A 6,000-nucleotide genomic window follows, 5' to 3' on the forward strand; every position below is an offset into this window, starting at 1 on the left:
TTTAGATTGTTTCACCATTTAAAATGCATACTCTACTTTGTGTCTTTCTATAAGATCATCTCCCTCTAAAGATTTAAGTTTTTGTTGTAAAAACCTTGAGAGAGGAGATCTTATTTTCCCAATAGACCTTTTTCTGTTGGATACAGTCATAAAAGTTATAAAGTAATGAAAAAATGTTGTTTGAGTTTGTTTTAGAAGATAATGTGAAGGATAACTCCTTATAAGATGGAGGATTTATCCTGTTCGGGTTTTCGGTAACTTACCGTAGCAAAACCTAATCAGTTTTTCTTCTCACTGTAAATATTTAGGGAATCATACATCTTATAGGAAATATTATACCACCAGTTGTACCAGTTTGATTTATTTCTCTTACTGAAAGATTTGGAAAAGCCTCCCATGCTTGCTTGCATGCTGCAGTTCCCATCAGTGAGGGAGAAGATACCATAGATTTGAGGAAAAAGTTGTTTATTGTATTTATTTTAAAAAGAATAAAGTTGTTCTTGCAGTAGAACCCACCATGCTCTCAGCTTGTAAATTAAATCGGACATTCAATCCAACATGTAGCCTTAAAGTGTTAGTTGACCTAACATGCACAAGAGCCGTGTTTAGAAAATAATATTGAAGCCATACTTCTGCCATGGATGTTGTTCCAAGAGAGGAAAGGAAAATGAACTCATAATGGAGTTCGTAAAGGCTGCTGTGTAAATAAATTCTAATGTTATATGTGTATTTTATCACATGAAAGCTCATGCTGGGCAATGGCTTTGTTAGCTTTATCATCCTGCTGCAGAATCGCCTCTGTGGGAGGATTTACAGTGAGGGAACAAGAACTGACAAATGTTCCTTATCCAAAAAGGTGTGTGGTTTGAAGCCCTTCTCCTGCTGAGGTGACTTCTTGTCTTACCCCCCACCTCTGACTTATAGGTTTTGAGGTTTGACTTCAGAGCGCAAGACAATGGACTATTGAGTGTGCAGCAGCATGAGTAAGAGGCCCGGACATCTCATAACTCTGTTGCATTGAAGTATTTGCCGTTCCCACCATTGACTGTATCACACAGATCCTGTGCTGGATCAGTGCAGCCTTGTCTAGTGGTAAAAGCACGTATTCCTGTTCTGGTTTGTGTTCAGATTGACCTTAATTCACTTATCTGAAGGGAAAATCGCTACTTTATGAGGTCGCCAGGGACTACAGACCTTCATCAATCTCTTTAGATATGGCAGAAATGTGTAGGGTAACCGTAGCTCATTTCTTACATGTCAAAACATACATATAGTTTAATATTTGATGGCCTGTGGGTAAGGTTTCTTCTTCTTCGGCTCAGGTTACATTTCCATGTAAAGTAAATGGACTGTGCTAAACACGCAGCAATGCTTGGTTTGGCTGTGTAAAAAAAGAAAAAAACAAAAACACGCCAATTTGGATCTGATTTGGAGGAGTGCCATGCTGGTGAAGCATTCAGGCTCTTTCATATATTTACATATTGATCTGCTTGATTTTATCTGTCTTTTAATATGATTGTAGCTATGTAAACAAGACAGAAACCCCAGGCCTGAATTAAAAGAACATTTTAGTGCGGGGGTTATTTACTCCAAGCCAAAGCAAACAATACAATAACAGGCTCTTTTTCAGCCTAGAACAAACACAGCCTTGGAGACAGACGTTCGCCACCATAGCCCCATCTGCAGCTTTGTGTGGAGAATCATTTTTCTCTCTGACACTGTTTTATTAAGCTGACTCCTGATTGTTCTGCTTCTTCTCAGCTGGCATCAAACCCTGAAAAATAACATTCTGATTGAAAGTTGTAACCAGGATAATTTTTCTATATTAGATTCATTTTATATTTTATTTTCCATTTTTAGATTTAATTCTATTTATTTTTATTTAAAGGTTTAATTAAAATCCTCCTTTCTTTAATTTATTCAACACTAATCTAGTGAGAACAATACTGTTCTTGCACGGTTTTGACATCATGTGCCAGCTGCACGTCATTGTCCTAATTGACAGCTATGGCTTATATGGCTGCTAACCGCGCCTTAGGTAGGAAATGCTGTTGTACCCTGACGTGCAGGTAGGCTTCTGGTCTGTTCCCAAGTGGTTATCATAACTATTGTATATCTTCAATCTTGTGCCTCTGTTAATTTGCAGACGTGTGATCACTCAACCAAACATTGTAAAGATCACGGTTGGTCAAGAGGGAAAATACATGTACATGTAAATTGATTGTTTAGGCCTGATTACACAGGCCAGGTATATTGCAGATCCCCCTCAAGGCGTGGCTGAAGGGTCTAGGATACAGCAAAGATTGTCTGGCTTCATAATGACCAGACTGGCGAGCTAACCGCTTAACGGATTGGGATTGTCTGAGGAAACTCTTCCGAACTGGTTGGAGATTCAGCCCAACAAGTCTTCACTGAAGGAATTGGATTATTATTTTTGTTTTTTCTCCCTTTCATCATCAACAAAGACTGGTTGACTTCCTTGGTTTAAGGAACCCATTTGGACTTTAACATTGTGGAATAACTTGTGTATATATTGTAAATAATAATACAACTCACTAATTTTGCACCATCAAACTGTCTCTGTGTTTTACAATTTGCCACCTCCTCCAGCAGACGAACCTAGTCTATAAGAAATCACATGTGTTGACTTTAATTTGGGTTATTTCTAATCCTAATAATCCTAGAATGCAACTTGGGTTACAAAGTGAAAGGATTTGTACGGACATATAAGTGAACTTAAATGAGAGCCTGTTTGCCAAAGTGGTTAGCCTATTTAAAAGGCTGTTTGTTTCCAGACGGGCTTTGTTAAAGATTATAGTTTTCGTAAAACATGTTTAGAAACCTAATCAGCCAGAAATATTAATCAGTATTTTTACAGAGCCTCACAAAAGCATTAACTGCCCATGCAGTTTAGCAAAGGTATCCTTGTATTATCAAACCACTTTCCTTAATGAATTTATTTTTTGTGGATTTTATAGAATAGAATAACACAAAGGGGTTCATAATTGTTAGTGTTTAAAAAAAAGAGATTTCTTTATGTGAAAAACTAAAAAGTGAGGCACAAATCTGTATCAAACACAGCAGTATTTTAATAACCCTTTATAAAGGAAACAGATCACAGCCATATATTTTACTCCACATGCAATTAAAACCTCATCCAAGGGGAGATATTTTCTTTAGCAGGGATTTTAAAGCTGGTCAGCGCTGCTAAGAAAATGGAAAGAGTTGAATATTAGGCAATCCAAGAGGAAATCCTTTTGGATGCAAAAAAAAAAGACTTCAAACTGAGGCATGGGTTTAGGCATATTAGTGTTTTGAAAACTATGCATCATTTTCCTTTCCTTGTTATCTATATCACATTAAGCCCTAATGAAGTACACAAAGTTTTGTGCCTGAAATATTAAAAAAATATATAATATGCAGTAGGTTTGAATTCATTTGGAAGGAATCGGCAGTGGACGTTTTAAGCTTCTGCTGCAGAGAAATTCAAAATGTCACACTAAGGCACTGTTAATACTCATATTAATCAAATCAGAAATATTAATCAAATCAAAAATATTTGATGGATTTTTTTTTTCTTTCCTAAATTGTTCATGGAATAAAAAAAAAAAAAAAAGAATTTTAAAAGTAATTTCACATTAAATTTGAAAGCAATGATCGAGGCATTCTGTTCCCTTTAGCATCACTGATCTACTTTCTCCTCTTCATCCAACCTCTGTTCTCAGTCCTGACCTGTTATGCCAACGGTTCAGTGAATATAAACAACGGGCGCGTGCTGTCAGAAATTAGCTCCAGTGGTAACAGATGTCTCCCCCCTCCCCTCCATCTTAGAAATCTGTCCACATTTGATGTGAAGCAGTTTAACACTTCTTTACAGCACATTTGATCTCTATGCCCCAATCTGTTCGGCCAATCAATGCAGGCTTTTGATGTGCTGCTGCCAGTGGATCTGAGGCATCTGAGCATGCTGGACTGGGAGGAGAAATCACCTGCTGTTGCAATTAGAAAAACAAGGGCTCTGCTTCCTTTTCTCTCAGCACCACGCTGTTCTGCTGTAATGTAATACTCCCCCAGCATGCTTAGAAAATACCTCTTTAAGGGAAGGAGTTATTGGAATTATGGCATGTGAGGGTGTGTGGAGAGGAAACATAACTGGGCTTTTATAAGCATAATTTGAGAAAAAAAAAAGAAATATATATATATATATATATATATATATATATATATATATATTATTTTAAGGCTTATATAAAATGCAACAGATTATTTGGAGAAGTTTATAATGATAGTCTGTTTTCAATCAGCTTAAAGCTTTCTTTTTAGTTCAAAGTCTCGGATATGGTGGCTGCCTTTTTAATAAGAGGCCTTGGGGCTGTTTTGGAAATTTCCAGCCACCTTCTACCAATGCTGTTGACAAAACACGTCTGTGTCAGCACCACTACATCTTTACAACACAACAAACATTAAGCTTCGCTCACTGACATCATAATATGATTCATCCAGGTGTCACTTCATCTAAGTGGAGATTTAAGTATTTAAAAGCCCATTTGGTCTCGTTGTTACCTCACGCTTGCAAAATTAGGCTCCCTTGGATTTTTTCCGCGTTATTATGAGACTATTTAAAACTTCGGTGTCTATTACTGGGATGTGATAGAGCTACAGAAATGAGTGTACAAATGTAAAGAAGCCCAATACTTCAACATTTAGATAGATATCTAGAGAGAGAAAAATGAAGCGCTCTATTTTTTTGTCAAACAGCAAAACGAGAATGTGTGAAAATCAGTTTTCAATTAAAACATTACATTTCTATTAAAGTAATAGATCCAGAGAACATCTAGAGTGGTGCAGAATAAGATAAATATTTTTCACTACATAAAAAAATATAAAACTCCATACAAAATATATTTGCTATATAAATAATTGTTTTAGAATTTTTTTAGACTGACCAGCCACACTATAATATGTGTATTCAATACACAGCTGGTCAGTCTGTTAATGCTCAGACTCTCCTATCTAAAACCAACTGGACCAATCACAGTGCAGGAGGTGGGGCTTAAACCAGAACTACCCATAATGTTTTACCCAGCATTTGTCCACTGTCAAGATTGCCACAATTATATTTCATGATGCCTTTTATTATGTCCTGAATGAGCTGGATATATTTTCAAAATTTGAAGGACTGACTGCTGTAAGGGGTTATCTTTTTAGTAAAATGTTTTTGCATCACAGCCATAGTTATCTGATTGGTTCTAACCTGTTTCAACTACTTCTGATAATCCTGCCCTGGTCCCACCATTGAAATTTAGGCTCCATATGCTTTTTTCTATACTGATAATCTGTATTATTATGTTATATGTTTTAATGGGCCCGAAATATATAAACATTTATTTCTGGTTGAAATGCTACTATCCACATAAAGGATTCTGCACCAATAGAATAAATAGTAGGTGATGCTAAATTCTAAAATATTCAAGTATTGTCATCCTTTTAAGGCATGTTGAAGCAATACCTATTAGAATAACCAATAATTTTCCACTTTCTTTACTAGCTTAAACTCAGATTTCAACATGTCTGCCATAAGTTTAATTAGTGCTAGTTGTGGGGGGTGTTTTTTGCCGTTTTTATTTTTTTCTCAAATATGTTTCACACACTGGGGCAGTTCCTGCATGACTGGGGCCCAGGAGAAGCTCCTCCTTCTGCCACCCTCAACAGATTAAAATGTCTGAAATTATTAAATTTAAGAGGCAGGATCAGATTCAATGCAGTTTGAAATAATCTCTAATCTAATCTAAAGGTTTAAAAGTTAACAGCTGATCATAGATGCTTGTAGCACTGGTTCAATAGCAGGATTCATTCAGGAACATGTTACTAGGGCTGACTGAATTTCAAACATGTTTCATTGTCTCCCGACCTTATGATTCCTGATTGGTAGATGGCCATGGGAGGCTAATCGCCCCTTGTTACTCCCCTTATACTACACGATGCAGGACACAGGCTGAG

The sequence above is a fragment of the Cyprinodon tularosa genome, unplaced genomic scaffold, assembly GCF_016077235.1.
Source record: "Cyprinodon tularosa strain WSP-4 unplaced genomic scaffold, ASM1607723v1 ctg3, whole genome shotgun sequence".
Lineage (NCBI taxonomy): Eukaryota > Metazoa > Chordata > Actinopteri > Cyprinodontiformes > Cyprinodontidae > Cyprinodon > Cyprinodon tularosa.